Source organism: Triturus cristatus, chromosome 1_1 (genome assembly GCF_964204655.1).
Source record: "Triturus cristatus chromosome 1_1, aTriCri1.1, whole genome shotgun sequence".
In the NCBI taxonomy this organism is placed as follows: Eukaryota; Metazoa; Chordata; class Amphibia; order Caudata; family Salamandridae; genus Triturus; species Triturus cristatus.
In genome coordinates this window covers 1,236,721,122-1,236,738,637 of record NC_140579.1, presented here as the reverse complement: position 1 = coordinate 1,236,738,637, position 17,516 = coordinate 1,236,721,122, and positions in this window count along the sequence as shown.

Genomic DNA, 17,516 nt, shown 5'->3' with positions numbered 1-17,516 from the left:
CTAGCTTGCCGTCAGCTGTCTGTATGAGATGACATCCTTTAAATGCAGCTATGTGGATGTATGTCACTCCTGTGATGTCTCTGGCTGTTCACTCAGACTGGCCATTTACAAAAAGGAGCCAAGGGGGTCTTAAAGGCAGGTCGCCCCCCACTCATAGTCATATACAAAAAAAGGACCTGCCTCGTACACCAATCTTAGTTTTAAGCCCAGAGAGCATTCAATACTTCCTACTCAACGTGCTGGCAATTGTACAATTTGTTGCCTATTAGCCGTTTTGGCTGAAGGTCAATCGCTACGGAGTTCTAATATCTCGGGCTATGGAAATACCTGAAAACTAGGTGAATTTGACAAAGAATTCCCCTGGAAGCCTATACACCCCCCCACCACTGTGTGTGAAGGGAGAAAGGAAAGGCAGGGAGAAGAGAAAACAACAGTCTCGCACTCAACAGCACCATCAAGAATTGGTGTCCGTTCCAACGCCTCAAAGAAAAGAAGTGCAGGAAAAAATGAGGACGGCAGTGCCACACGGACGTAACCCCCACGAGGTGTAAGCGGACAGGTACTCGTCCGTTACCTCACCTTCTCATCATCGGCCACTACCGTCCAAAGTGAAAAATGAAAAGTGACACAACAGGTCTAGCATCTATTCTAATACCTATTGTAACTAATAATCTAAACTGTGTCTGTGTGCAAAAAAAGGAGAAGAAAAGAAATGGGTGTCGACCCTAAGACTAGGGAGAATGAGTCTGATCAGGACCCAAAAATACTCCCAGTTAAAACCGGGCAGACCCACACTAGCTAAATGAGACTTTTTATTCCATGCTGTGTGGCTGTCCCCTAAAAAACCGACATGTTTCGTTGCCTGTATGGATTGGCGGCAACTTCTTCAGGGCTAGGGTCGACTAGCCTCTCTGCTTTACTTGTGCTGACCAGTGTGCTATCTGTCAGAACCGTAAGGGTTGCTCGCTTACAGCATACCTCACCCCACACAACTCGAGGGTCTGTGCTCCCTCAGATACTTCTGGGTTGCTTGCCCGCAACCTGCGGATTCATATATCTCATCAGTGTCACGTTTCGAGTTCTGTGAAGCTTCCGTCATTTTTCACTTTGGACGGTAGTGGCCGATGATGAGAAGGTGAGGTAACGGACGAGTACCTGTCCGCTTACACCTCGTGGGGGTTACGTCCGTGAGGCACTGCCGTCCTCATTTTTTCCTGCACTTCTTTTCTTTGAGGCGTTGGAACGGACACCAATTCTTGATGGTGCTGTTGAGTGCGAGACTGTTGTTTTCTCTTCTTCCTGCCTTTCCTTTCTCCCTTCACAAACAGTGGTGGGGGGGTGTATAGGCTTCCAGGGGAATTCTTTGTCAAATTCACCTAGTTTTCAGGTATTTCCATAGCCCGAGATATTAGAACTCCGTAGCGATTGACCTTCAGCCAAAACGGCTAATAGGCAACAAATTGTACAATTGCCAGCACGTTGAGTAGGAAGTATTGAATGCTCTCTGGGCTTAAAACTAAGATTGGTGTACGAGGCAGGTCCTTTTTTTGTATATCACTCAGACTGGCCCCCAGCTCGTTTCAGGGCATGTCATGTAGACTTGCCAATCAACGGGTGTATCTGGCTTTTCGTAGGAGTATCACCAAGCTGGCATACGTGTCCTGGATGTATTGCACAGACCAGACTCTGTATTTAGCTGATGTGTAGTAGCAGTTTAGCATGTGCTCTGTTCATTGACATTGATGTTGTTACGCTCTCAATCTTCGTTATTCAATACAATTCTCTGCAGGGCACCGCCTGTCTCCCGACCAATGCCAGACTTGGGTGCCATGAGGGAACGTGCCTGCATCCGACATTACAGATTCACTCAACAGTTGATTGAGGACTTGACCGACAAGCTGGCACCACACCTCCAACCGCGACACAGGTATCCTACTGCGCTGACCCCCAAGATGAAGGTGATGGCAGCCCTACATTTTTTTGCCACAGGTACGTTTCAATTCACCATAGCTGATGTTGGTGGCATGTCTCAGACAATGTTCAGCCGTGTCCTGCGTGATGTTTTGGCAGCCATGTTGGAGCACCTTGATGAATTCATCCATTTTCCTACTCCTGAGGAGTTGACAGGTGTCAAGGGTGATTTCTATGCCCTGGGAGGGATGCCCCATGTCATTGGGTCCATTGATGGGACACATGTGGCTTTGGTACCACCACAGGCACAGGAGATAGCCTATCGCAACCGTAAACATTACCACTCTATAAATGCCCTTGTGGTGTGTCTTGCTAACATGCTGATTTCCCATGTCTGTGCACGTTTTCCAGGGTCGGCGCACGATGCCTACATCATGAGGCGTAGCAGGGTGCCACAAATGATGCTGCGGCTGCACAACGAACGAGCATGTCTTGTTGGTGGGTATACTCTGTTTGTCCTGTGTGTTGCGGTATCTTTGGCTCTTACGGCATCTCCTGACCCACTTATTTACATGATGTTTCCATGTAGGGGACTCTGGCTATCCCAACATGCCATGGCTGATGACACCTCTCCGCAACCCAAGATCAGCTGCAGATCACCGGTACAACAATGCACACGGGCAGACCAGGCGAGTGATTGAGAGGACGTTTGGCCTCCTGAAGAGCCGATTCCGGTGCCTTCACAAGACAGGCGGGTCCCTCCCATATGCACCGGAGAAGGTCTGCAAAATCTTCCTTGTGTGCTGCATGCTGCACAACATGGCAGTGGAGAAGGCAGTGCCAGTCATCCTGGAGCAGGATGAGCAGGAACATCCACCCGTGGAGGATGAAGGGCTTGGTCACGAGGCAAGTGAGGAGGAGGAGGAGGAGGAGGATATCCGGAGTCAGCTCATACGCAACTTCTTCTCATAATGGTGAGTCACTGGGTCTGAGTGTGCACGCTTGTAGCCTTGGGTGGCATGTGTTGCAATGTGTGTGTCCAGCTGACTGTATGCTAAGTGACTTAGATGTGTGTTCTGATGTGTCACTCGAGTGATGATGTCATTCCACACATTTTAGCAGGGACACTTTCTTTTAAATTAGCATGGGGACAACATTGTTCATGTTTAGTAAATGACCATGTATGCGGAGACAAATCTTTTAGCTGACTTCTTGTGTGTCTGTCATTCCCAGGTTCTTGCGCATGTTGTCTGCTCGTGTCATCGTTGTCCTCCTGCTATTCCTCATGAGTATTGCAACGTGTGCTGAATCAGCGTTCCATGCACGGACATGGGGAAATGTCATTTTGGGTAAGGATTGCAGCAAGGCATTTTGGGGGTGGTACGTGTTTAGAATGTGTGGGGACTGCTTCTGTGCATGTTGTGTTACCATGCATACATGTCTACTCACCATGGGGCACATAACATGTAGCATGACTCCCATGAATTGATAGTCACCCTTCGTGACAGTCATCTGGAATGGATTTTGGATTCTGATGAAGGCATAAATGTGTGTAAAACTTCCCTCTGAAACATACGGGATGCTACGGGTGGACATGGTGTGGGACATCCCCATAACAGGCTCAATGGGGAATTGCAGCCTCTCCGTGTGCAGCAGGTGGTGTTTGGCTCATCCCCTTAACTTGTGTGCCAGTTCATTTGGATTTACAACATCCATGTTGTGAAGGGGGTGTCCAGCGTAGGTCCCACATGTTCAGTCAAATGACCTGTGAGTCTGTTCATATTGATGCATTTCCCTTAGTGTGAGTTTGAGTAATAAAGGTGTTCCTCACCCTCCAAAGTGCCTCATCTCTGTCAATGCAGGTCTCTTGCCACTTTGCATGCGTCATCTCTGGCATAGTTGTCAAAGATTGTGCATATGAGTGTATGTGTAGTTCGGCAACATGCATGCAGTTCTTCATGGCTAATAATCTTCATTGTGCATGAAGTCCATGGTTGTGTATGTATTTGGGCAGGTTGCTCCCCCCATCGGGCCGTCAACACCTGCTGAGGGTGTGTCTCCTGTGCGCAGCTCGGCCTTCTGTTTCCTGATCCTGTGTCAGTCATCTTTGGTGATTGTTCATCCATTTTCTCTGGGTGAGCCATGAGTAACCTGATACTCCTTCCTTTACGTACGCTTGTTGCAGTTGTCCTTTCTGACATCCTTGTCTTTGTGTGCTACTTTCGGCCTAGTTTCCAGTACATGCCGCCTGCTGCTGCGGCAAGGGCCCACCAAGTTCCCGGATTCTGCAACCCACACGCCTCCAAGATGCTCCTCCCTTCCTCCCTCCACCCATTCATTAGGCTGTCCTCAGCTTGTCTGTGCCACTGTTGCGGCCACGCCGTGCCAAAGGCCGGACCTTCAGCGCATGCAACGTGCACATTGCACACCCTCATGTCCTTGCATGACCCACATCACACAACAGTCTCATGTTGCAGCCACCCTCCAAGCAATGTCCAACCGAAAATCAACCGCCTGCTCCCAGGCTTATCCTAAGCGCACACACGACACCTTCGCATGCTGAGTGTGCAACTCCAACTGCCTACACAGCGCTGCCCCGCCTTCCAGGCCCTGTCACACCAACCAGGTCATGTCCCTCCTACTCCACACCGGCTCCGTCCAACAGCACGCCATTGGACTCTGTTACCTCCTCAACACAACAGGCCCACACATCACCTTCATGACAGTGACCTGGATAAAAGCATCCTCAGCACACAACTTCTTCATTGCCATCTCAGACGGATACAAGAGCACCCGCAGGGACGGCACTAACAATCCCGGAGGATGAATTGATATCTATTCACAAGTACGCACTCACGGTCACAAATCCGGTTTGGCACAAACCCCCTGCAAACCCTCAGAGTAACACTCATCTACAGATCTCCAGGCCTACATCCACAATTCCGCAAAGCAATCAACACGTCCATCTTCACGCACGCCCTCACATCCACAGGATACATGTGGCTGTGGGCCAGGAACTTCTGGCTGGATGAGAACCACACCAGCATCCATCATTGGTCCATCCACATTAGCATCCACGTCTCCGACAAGCAACACACTGCCACACACCCCGCTACCAATCCCCCAAAGATGCTTCATGTAAGTCAACACAGACATGCTGTGTGGGACACTGGAACCAACACCACCGCCACACCCTGCAACCTCACACACTGGATCAGCAACTGATCCAACAATCTAGCCACGTTGACGGACTTTCCTGTGACGCACAACATCAATTAAGCCACCTGGGACAAGGCAGACCTACTGGACTCATACACGTCTAGCAGGACTCTTGTGCACAGCTTGCAACACAAATAACCATCAGTGGCCTTACAACCCTGGAAAACGGCACACACAGCCATCACCATATCATCAGCAAGGTCAATTGGAGATCATTCAGATGGGGCCGAGGCAAAAAAACGCACGACATCAAGGAGCTAATCAGCATTGTGAGTGCACTGACATCAGCTCTCCATCCAAAAGACACCCCACCCTTGCAAGGCTGAGCCAATCCCTTGCAACTTTCTACCACTGCAAGCTCATGGACATGCACGCAAGCCTTGGCACACAGAGGCAGAACGCACTATTATACGTGGGACCAACCCCCCTCTGGTTTTGGACTTCCATCATCAGGAGATACGACACCCGGCTCATGTGCAACATCCCCTGGGGATCTCCATCAGGCCCCTTCCAACACAACATCTCAACTACATAATTCCCCATCCTTGTAGCCCCCGTCCAGCACGTCATGTATGTATCATTGGAGTTAGCCACATTCCATGGTAGATAGAGGCATGCAGTGACCCAGGCCCTTCTTAGACAACGGACAGCAGGAACGCAGGCTCTCAAGAAACATCACCGTGCTTCGCTAGCCAGCAAATGTCATCAGGAAGACAGTCAACGAGCAACTGACAAACTTCCTCCACGCAAAGAGCTCCAGGCAACCTGCACAAGACCATCTTCCACAGTAATCACCCCACTGCAACCGTCATCATTGCCACCAACACCGACAACTTTGCCCTGCTGAACAATGGTGAGGCCATCCCCCTTGACCTCTCCACAGCATTATACACGATGTGCTCACACACTATCAGCTCACACATCTCCAACACTGGTGTCCAGGGGATGGACCAGGATGAAATCACCAAGTAGCTCACCAGCAAGGCCATGGGAGTGGGACTCAAGCCTTAAGCATGTAGTACAGTGGCGTCATCGGGCACATGGCCCAGGGCTCATGTCTCAGCGTGTCAATCTTCAATGTGTCCATGACCCCCCTCTCCACCATCACATGTGCACACAACCTCATCATCATCTCGTATGCCATTGACAGCCAGCTGCTCCTCACCCTCACCAAAGACACAGCCATTGCCAGTTCCAACCTTCAAGAAGGCATGAGGTCCGTTGATGAATGGCTGAACATCAGCCACCCGAGGTTTGACTTGGCCAGGACTGTGGTAATCATCTGAGGATTGTTCTCTTACAGCTGGGTCAACTCCTTGTGTCCCACCCGCCAGGGCACTGCACCAGCACCCAGTGGCCACGCACACAAGATGGTGTGCATCATGGACTCGTCGCTCACAATTGCCATGCAACTCACCAACATCTGTACCTCATGCTGCAACACCCTCCGCATGATGCACATGATCCACAGATAGATCCACTCCAAGGCAAGACAGACCGTCCCCCAGGTCCACGACACCAGCCGTGTCAACTACAGCCCCGCCCTCTACGGAGCAAGAACAGCCAAACTCCCGGAGAACTTGTCCACATCCAGGGTGCATCTGCACACCTCATCTTCAACATCCCGCGTCCCAGCCACATCACCGTCCACCTGAGATAGCTGCAATGGATCACTGTCTGCTGCAGATGACCTTCACACTCCTCACCCACACTCAGGAGGCAGTCCACAACCCCAGACCCCAAACCAACCTTGGACGTCTGTCATCCAAGACCCCGTTGGGCCAACTCCGTGCATCCAACCTTGCCGTGGCCACCATTCTTCACATCCACCAAACTCCAGTATGCAGGAGATAGTTCTCCCACCTGGCCAAACATACCTGGGACTCCCTCCCCGGGAACCTCCACATGAGCCATGACCTCTACGCCTTAATGATACTCTTCCAAATTGGTCTGTCCGCACAGTATTGCAAGCCCCCCCTCAGCAGCTTGAGGCCATCACGGGTGAATATTGTGCTCCATGTCTGTATTGGATGATACATTGTGACCCATGTGTGTCCTGTACCGGACTAAGATCCCAGGGTATGGATGGCTGGAGTTAGTTCAACACTCAGGCATAGTTTGACATTTCCACTCACGTATGTTGTGGACTCATGCAAAATGACTGCAACATCTAATTAAAGAAATTTAGTTTTATTCTCGGTGGGGGGCGTGTTTTGTGGGAAAAAATATGTTCTATACAGTGTGCCTAGAATCCAAAGTTCACAGGGGGAGATGGGATCCTTGGCATTTGAAGTCATCAGAGTCCAGAACACAGTGTTTGTCATCATTGGTCAGACTGTGACCAGCAAGTCCATGTGGCAGAGAATGTCAGTGAATGAGGTGATGCTGTTGCGCATGAAGGCCAGGTGCCAGGCCAGGTGACCTGGGAGATGTGGATTGTCCGCTGCCTCTCACGGTCTTTTCCGTGGACGACCCACCTTCTTCGCGGGACCCTCAGATGCAGGCCTTGACGATGTTTGGGACGCCCCGTAGGACGAATCCTCCTCCTCCTCCCTCCCTGTGGCTAGTGGTGGTCTTCGCCTGGTGGCACAGGGAGGGTTGCCCATGTTGTCGGCGATCCAACGGAGTGAACGGCTTATGTCCGTTTGCACCGCCAGGAGCTCAGCCAGTCTTGCCTCCATCCGTCCTTGGTGTTCTTGTTGACTGGCGTGTTGCTCGGCCTACTGGTTCTTAATCTCTGTGAGGGTCTCCACTACCTGGCTGATGGCCCTGGTGTCACGCCGGTATGCGTCCATGATGTTGCGTATGTGTGACATACCGGTCCCTTCAGCTGGCTGGTCAGGTTCTCGCCTCCGCCTGCCCCCCACTCCCACCACCCCTGCCCACACGAGCCTGGCCTGCCGTTGTGGGCACATCGGGTCTACGGGACCCCTGAGGGATGGCAGTTGCGGGGTTGTCTGCCTCCTCCTGGGTGCCCGGCGAACCTTGTCCCTCCAGGTCAGACTGGCTCAGTTGTTCAGTGCGGGCAGGGCTCCTGGGTGTCTCCTGGGATGTGGCAGGAATGGGGTTGGTGGTTGGCACAGATGTTCCTGACGCAGGTGCTGAAGGGGCTTGGACACCAGAGGGTCCAGGTGGGTTGGGGTCATCCGCGGAGTGTTGAGAGGCGTCGCTGCCGGTGGGCTCAGGTTCCTCCCGAGCCTGGGACTGTGATTCTTCACCCCCATTGTTGGGGGGAGATCCATCAGGTTGCCCTGTGTGTGAGAGAGAGACAATGTTAATGCTGTTTCATGCGACATCCATGTTTCATACATATTCAAGTTGGCACAGTTCTTCCAGGTAGTTGTATGTGCCTAGCATTCTCCTCAATGTTCACTTGTGGATGGGTATGTTGCCTGAGTGTTTTACATGTAGATTTTTGGCTTAGATGCTTCTTTGGCTATGGATTGATCTTGTTGTGTCACATGTCCATTGTGAGAGTGGGTAAATCCATTGCCTGCCCCGGGGGTGTGTGCTTGTGTAAGGGGTGTGTGTGACAGGGCCTGCTGGTGGGTGTAGTGTGATTTGGCAGTGGGTCTCCCAGGTGATGTATCTGTCCCCCCATGGAGCATGCTGCCATGACAGTGAGTGTGAGTTCCTGTCCTAGATATCTGAGCTTGTTGTGTTGGTGTTTGAGTTTGCAGTGGTCACAGGAGGGCCTTGTGCTGCCTACAGCAGGGCCAAGTGTCAGCTACCTTGTCAGTACTTTGCCAGTCCCTGTGCATTGAGCATGGTGCATGGGTATGTACCTGGGCCATATGGGCTGAGGGCAATGGTGTCTGATTCAGAGTTGAACAATGTGTTTTGTGAGCCCCACCCTCCCAGCATCCCGGACATCCAGTCTTGGGTAAGTGCTTTGTGTAGCCTGGGACATGGCATGGCCTTGCTTTGTGAATGGGGCATACACATGTTAGTGGCATGAGCGTTGTTTTTGAGTGTGGTTGTGTCCAGTGAGGGCTTGGGGGTAGTTGCGTGCATTTTGTGTAGTTGGGGTGTGGATGCCATTCCCCCCATGTTCCATGAGTTGTTTTTGTACTCACCAGTCTCTGGAAGTCCTTGAAGTCCGTGTACTCCCACCGGCAGAAGCAGGGCCATCACCTTCTCCTTCCAGGGATGGGAATTTACCGGTCTACGGGGCAGCCCACCTCCAGTGATGTTGCTCTGGGCGTAGTCCTCGTTCATTTTCCGCTTGACTGCACTACGCAGATCGTACCACCTGGCTTGGCATTCATTCCTGGTCCTTCTGATGGGTGCAACAGCATTCACCCTATCGACGATCCTCTGCCACAGGCGTGATTTGTCGGCTATGCTGGTCTGTCTGACCAATGTTCCAAAGAGCTGTGGCTCGACTCTGATGACTTCGTTGAGGATGTCCAGCTCCTCCCTTGTGAACTTTGGATTCTTGTCTGTGGGCATGGTGTGGGGTGAGGGTGTGGATGGTTGTGGGTGTGAATGTGAAGGTGTGTGTGGGAATGTGAAGAGGGGGTATGTGTGAAGGAGTTTGTGTGAAGGTGTATATGTTAAGGTGTATGGGTGCAGTTGTTGGGGTGTGCTCTGTAGCTGCAGTGAGTCTGTTGCAAAGGCTCATGGTTTGTGTGTGTGGGCCCTTTTTATTGGTCCATTTGTGGGTGTGCCTGAGTTTTTAAATTTTGGTGGGTGTGTTATAAGAGGTGGTTGTGAGTTTGGGCCTCTGTTTGCCTGTTTGAATGTGCCAGGTCAGTCATTTTGATGTTTTTTCTACTGTAGACGTGTTTTGTGGTGTTGTGCGAGTCGAATTGACCCTCCTTGTGCTGTTTCACAGTGTCCTGGTTCAGTACGAGTCGTTTTCGCGTATGTAAGGTGCGTACATACGTGATGTTGTAGTACCGTGCTCGCATACGCAATGTTGTTGTAAGGTCCGTACATACGCTATGCTGGGGGACGGGGCTGGGGTACGGTACGTCCAAGTACGGGGCTGGGGTACGGTGCTGGGGTACGGTGCTGGGGTACGGTGCGTACGAGTACGGGGCTGGGGTACGGTGCGTCCAAGTACGGGGCTGGGGTATGGTGCTGGGGTACGGTGCGTACAAGTACGGGGCTGGGGTACGGTGCGTACCAGTTCGGGGCTGGGGTATGGTGCGTCCATGTATGGGACTGGGGTATGGTGCGTACGAGTATGGGGCTGGGGTACGGTGCGTACGAGTACGGGGCTGGGGTACGGTGCGTACGAGTACGGGGCTGGGGTACGGTGCGTCCGAATACGGGGCTGGGGTACGGTGCGTACAAGTACGGGGCTGGGGCACGGTGCGTACCAGTACGGGGCTGGGGTACGGTGCGTACAGGTACGGGGCTGGGGTACGGTGCGTACAAGTACGGGGCTGGGGTACGGTGCTGGGGTATGGTGCGTACAAGTACGGGGCTGGGGTACGGTGTGGACATGGGGGGGTACGGTGCTGACATACGGGGGTACGTGCAGACATATGCGGGGGGAGGGGGGGCTGTATGACTCGTTTCCCGGGATACGAGTGGTACAGAGTTCGCTACGTACGGGACGTTTTACATACGCTTGTGTATTCGGAAGGGCGGTACGGATCGTACTTGTGCGCTCGGACTTCAGTTTTACGATTTGTACGTTAAACTGTCCGGGTACGTCTCGTAGACCTTTTCCCGATACGAATCGTATGTATTCTTCACGTATGAATCGTACTTCACCGGTGGGACGGGACTTGTACGAATCCTACGTAAAAATATAGTCGTACGGGAATTTTTTTTACCCGATCGGAATCGGCACCATAATGTTAAAAAAAATCTAAAAATTACCTACAAACATTATTGTACAAAAATGGTAAAAAGATTTTACAAACAAATAACTACATTTAATATAAATTAATTATAATCAAAAACATTAATTATTACACAAAATCAATATTTTTATTTCCTACGCTATAACACCACACATTTCACAACACACATCTAAATTTCTAAAAAAACTGTACCTCCATAATTAATATAATTCATTATCAAATAAACAAATATTTTTTTTTTTTTTTTTTTTTTTTAGAATTTTATTGAACAATAAATCAATTACAAGCATGGGCCTACAACCACCAGGGCCGGCCGCTAGATTCAGAAAGGATCATACAGTTGTTAAGGCAATAGTCGGCTCCCGGGGCCCAGCCCCGTAGATGGCTCCGGATAGTCCTAGGGTAGCAGGATACATAGGATTAACATAAATAACAAATAAAAACAAAAGGCGAGGCATAAGGGCAAAAAGTGTGGGTCAGGCTACCTCCGGGGGACTCTACTTCAGACCTTCAAGTAGCTATCAAGAGGAAGGAGTACTGATAGGTCGGGGGGGGTCACAGGAGAGGAACGTCTATATTCGGTTGTTCCAAAAATCGCAAGGAACCATCAAGGGTCAGGGGGACAAAGCAATATCGGTGTCCACTAGGGGGGGAGTACAGATAACCCCACGATACGCGTTCCATTGCCCCCAGATTCTACCCCATGCCCCCGGTTTACCACGAGCCACATACACAGTCTTCTCCCTGAACATGCACCAGTCCATGTTCTCCTTCCATACGGACACGGTGGGAGGCCGCTGGGAACCCCAAAGCTGCGCTATATCTCTCTTGGCAATCATGTTCCCCAGGGCCGCCCACCGAGTCTGAGCCGCGTTATAATCATTGGGCTCCCACACATTCAGGACACAGCGACGCACCTCCGGCAGAAGCGCCACCCCGGTGACCCGGCCCATGACCACATGTACCCGGCGCCAGTATTCCGCCACCTCGCGGCACTCCCAAAGGATATGGAGAAAGGTGGCACTGAGCCCACATCCCCGCTTACAGAGCCCGTCTTCAGAAAATCCAATCGAGACCAAACGGGGACCCGTCACATACACCCGGTGGAGAATCTTTAGCTGGACCAGGCGGAGACGGGCTGGAATGGCCACTTCCTTGGGGGACGACAGTGCGGACTGCCAGTCCTCGTCGTCCAGTTCCACCCCATCCCCTGTCCACGCCTCCCGAAGGCGCACCAAGAGGTCAGCCCGATTATTGATAAGTTTTTTTATAAATTAAAGAGATAGTACTGTCGGGGACATGACCATCGAGTATGCGGTCCTCGAGAGGCGAAGAAGCCGGGATCTTGGTCCCCGCCCCAAAAACCGAGAGCAGGGCATGCCAAACCTGGGCGTAGCGAAAGAACTCCCTTCCCGTAAGTTCGTATTCGCTCTGGAGCGCCGCGAATGTTTTAACCGCACCCTTAATCCATAAGTCTCCCACTCTACTAATACCAATCGTGTCCCAACGGTCAAACCCCTTCGTTGTCCAGAGGCTTCCCAGTCGGTCGGAGGCAAACAGAGGAGTAGCACACGTTAATCGCTCGCTCCAGCCCATGGCTACATTGGCCGCCTTCCAGATCCGCACCGCAATCTTAGTAGGGCCCGTAAGGGTCCGTCCAGCCGATCTGGAGTAAAGTGCCCTGTTATAGTTTCCGCCGGGAAGCAGGAATTTATCCATCCCATACGCAGGATTCAAGCCAGGCGCATACGTGGCATGGTTAATGGCCGATAGCTGTGAGGCCCAATAATACCTGCGAATGTCGGGAAGCGCGATGCCCCCGTCGTACCAGGGGAGAGTAAGCTTTGCCAGAGCGATACGCGCCCGTCCGTCCCACACCAGTCTCCTCTGCAGGCTCTCCACCTCCCGAAAGTAGGACACAGGAATGACATCGAAGGAGTTCTGAAGTGCATAGAGGAATCTGGGAAGGGACAGCATTTTAAACAGTGCTGCCCGACCCAGCGGGGACAAGGGCAGCTTACACCACCGAGCCGTGTCCTCCCTCAAACGCCGAAGTGGAAGCAGGAGATTCTGCTCATAGCGAGCCACCGGGTCCAACGAGACGTATATCCCCAGGTATTTGAAGCCGGACAGAGATAATTGGATCGGGAGCCGCGGCGGCAAGAGAGGAGGGTCACCGGAGATAGGATAGACACAGGATTTAGACCAGTTGATCGTTAGACCCGAATTTCTCCCAAAGGAAGTCAGAACATCAAAGAGAACATTAAGCGACCGCCGCGGCGAGGTGAGATACAGGAGAATATCGTCCGCATACAACGAGACCCGATCCTCGAAGCCCGGGGCCCACCGGATCCCTCTGATCGAGGGCTCCCAGCGGAGCCAAGCAGCGAGCGGCTCCAGGGCAAGAGCAAAGAGCAGAGGGGACAACGGTAAACAAATATTTTTAATTAAAAATCAAATTAAAACATATAAAAATAAAAATTAATTTACTCACCTAACATTACCCCTGTAAAACCAAAATCCACACAAAATAAAAGTAAACAGTTACCATAAAAGTTATCAATTAATAAATGAATAATAATGAGAAAATAAATATGAATTAATAAAACTTAAAATACTTTCCACCCTCTACCCCAACAAACACCACAACACACACATAAAAATAATTACACAATTTCCATAACTAATTTTACATTATTAAATTATCAATTCACAACAATTGATTAATGAATTGAAAATAATTTACTTCCCACCCTTTACCACTATAAACCCCGCAACTCACATCTCAAATTAATTACACAATTGCCATAATTAATTTTAATTATTTAATTACCATAAATTAACAATTCATTATTAATTATTTTTAAATAAATTACTTCACACCCTATTCCCCTATAAACCCACAAAATTGACACAAATAACATAATTACCAATTAATTATTAACCCACAAGTCTCTCCTGAAAAAAATAACACAATTATTATAATAATGAATTAATTATTAAAAATGAATTAGCAATAAATAAATAATTAATACACAATAATTACCACAATTAACACTTTAAAATCTAAATTAAATGAATATGAATACATAAAAAATATGAATAAATGTATTAAAATTAAATTACTTCCCACCCTAGTCCCCTATAAACCCACAACCCGCTACAGAGCAAAAAAACGCAAAATTTTATTAACATAAAATTAATCACTACAAAAAATGTAACACATATATTTAAAAACAAAACCAATAATTATTTAAAAAAATTAGGTGACATACTTTTAAAATACATACTAATATACATAACTCTTAATATAAAAATCGATATTTTAAACAACAATATTTTTGCAAACGATATTACTGACTTCAATATTTAAGAAAATATTTCTTACCTTAAAGTCGATATTCTGGACCACGATATTCTTGCTGTCGATATTCCTTTATCACGATATTTGCAACTCGATATTTTTGTATATCGATATTAAAAACTCGATATTCGGCCTGTGCACCTGCAAGATGACGGGGACTGAGAGGTGTGCTTCACCTTGCCTCCCCCACCTGAGGGGTGGAGTTGGCAGAGGTGGGCACACCTCTCTTCCTCACTTGTTTTTCCCGCCGGTTCTCGTGCCCAAAGTGGGGGTCAGAACCAGTGGGGACCAGTTGTTGAAAGCAGCAAGTGGCCTGGGGAAGCTCACAAAGGTGGCAAGCCTTTGAAGCTTCCCCTTCGTGGACTCTGCCCATCCTGGGGGAGGAGGCTTGGCACCTCGTCCCAGGATGTGCATTGTTTCAGGCCCCCGAGAGCAGCAGGCTCTCGACCCAGGGGTCCAGAAACATGTCTGGTGGTGGCAGCTGAAAGCAGCCACTCAGCCTGGACAGTAGTAGTAGGTTAGTTTTCAGGTGGCATCTCTAAGATGCCCTCTGTGTGCATTTTTCATTAAGTCCCACACTGGCATCAGTGTGGGATTAATGTGCTGAGAAGTTTGATACCAGACTTCTCAATTCTCAGTGTAGCCATTATGGTGCTCTGGAGTTTGTAATGACAAACTCACAGCACCATATACTCTTAATGGCAGCACTGCACTTACAATGTCTAAGAATGGACTTAGTCACTGTAGGGTTCATGCACCTGTACCCTCACCACTGGTATAGTGCACTCAGCTAGAGGGGTGACTGATCTATGACAGGGCAGTGGTTTGTAGCCATGGCACAATGTTGACTCTTCACTTTGTTCTGCATAAAAACACGCAGCCTGCAAAGGCAGTGTGTGAGTGTGAAGGTACAGGACCTGTAAGGGTAGCGCAATAAGTGCTGCAGCCCTTAAAGACCTTCTCTGGTCACAGTGCCCTGGGTACCTGTGATACCATTTACCAGCTGCTGACCTGTGGCCAGAGATGCCAATTGGGTTAAGGCTTCAATGCAGTTTTTAGGGAAAGAACATTGGCCCTGGTTACCTGGTTAGCAGGAGCCCAGGGCACACTCAGTCAAAGCACATCAGCAATTCAGCAAAAAGTGGGGCAACCATGAAGAAAGAGGACACTTTCTTACAGAATTTGAATGGTTTGCAACATATGTTTTCTCCTTCACCCTTCATCATGCCTCAGTGGGTCCTTAATCTATTCCTGACGTTCTTGATGTGCACTCCCTTTGAGCCCTTGCACAATTGTCCTCTTAGGCTCCTTACCATCAAGATGGCCTTCCTGGTGGCAATAACATCTGCTTGGAGGGTAAGTGATCTTCAGGCTTTGTCTTCCAAGCCTCCATCCTTGAACATCTACTCAGACAAGCTGGTTCTTCCCACTAGAGTTTCCTTGTTGCCAAAAATGGCTACTGCTTTTCATGTAGGCCAGTCCATCACCCTGCCTACTTATTATGCTCCTCCTCATCCCTCTAAGGAAGAGGAGTGACTTCATCAACTGGACCCAAAAAGAGCGTTGTCGTTCTACCTTGACCGCATAATTGTGTTTCGGGTGGGCAACTAACTCTTCATGGAGTATGTCGGAATGAAGAAGGGAAATGCCGTGCAGAAGCAGACCACCTTCCGGGGGATCGGTCCTCTGCATTATGATCTGCTACGCATTGGCCAAGAAGCAACCTCCTGAGGGTTTGCATGCTTATTCCACCAGAGTTCAGACTGTAACCACTGCATTTGCATGTGTAGTTTGAGTCCCGGATATCTACCAGTCAACAACGCGAGCATCTCTGCACACATTAACAAAGCATTACTGTCTGGACAGTGAGGTCTGTTGGGACGGGCACTTTGCTTGTTTGGTTCTGCAGGACTTTCTAGTGTGAATTGGTTTCGCAGACCCACCTCCGTGGAAGTATTACTTGGGTATCTATTCTAAGGCAAGGAATCTGCAGCTAGAAGTCTCTATCAGATGGATAAGTGACTTACCTTCACTTTATCTGGTAGAGACTCTATCTAGCTGCAGATTGGTTACCAACCCACCCATCCTTCCTGCTCTGTGAACAGATTTCTAGGGACAGGGCTCTTCCCCTTTCAGGGCCCTAGTCTTGCACACCAGTGGTCAGTGTTCTTCATGGCTCCGCACTCCTGGCGTGGCAAATCTCGGAAAGAAACTGACATCAGCGTGATGGGGTGGCGTCTATATAGGCACTGCGCACGTCACTTCCGGCACGGACGACGCCACTCAAAGCCGAACGACACCACCTACCCGCATGCAGGGTTACTGCTCACGAAAAGTTTCCAGATCAAAGGCTGACGCTTGGGGATAATTCAAAGGTAGGGAATCTGTAGCTAGATAGAGTCTCTACCAGATAAGGTGTTACCGAAGACAAGTAACTTGTTCTTCTGGTGTTATTTCAGGTTCTGGAGACAGATCCGTAGTCTCCACAATATCAATGACATTAGTACCTGTTACATTTACGGGCCGATTCCGGCCGCAAAACGAACCGACCGACACGGACCCGGACCGAATACCGACCATCACGAACCAGCGCTGTACGACCCGTGCAGTACGATGCAACGCAAGTGAATTACAACCGACACATACGGAATACAAGCCGTACGACCGAGCCGTAGGGAAAATAGTGATCCGGCCAGAAAACCAACGCGATATTCACCGACCGGCACGAACCCAGAATGAACCCGACCGACCCGTACCCGCGATGTCCGATCCGCACAGTACGATGCAATGCGTGTAAAACCAGACCGACTCGCACGGAGACCAAGCTGCATGATCGACACGCACAGACAACCGGGCACACAAGCAATAGAGACCGCCGCGACCGACGCATATCAAACACAGAAGATAGGCAGCGAGAACGAGGCGGAGATGCCCGCACGAGACAACAGCAGCGTCCGTTTCCGTCACATGAACGTCTCCTTCATACCTACAAAACCCAAAAGAAAAAAGACAAAAAAAAGGACCAAACAAGCAATGAATAAGCCAATAAATACCAAAAAAAAGAAAAATGGGACAAAGACACACCCACAACTCCAAATATATAAAGGACTACAATCACTACCATCATCCCTTGCAAACAGGAGACACAGCCAGCAGCAAACACCATTACACAGCAACCACAGACACACTCCCAACTCACCCAT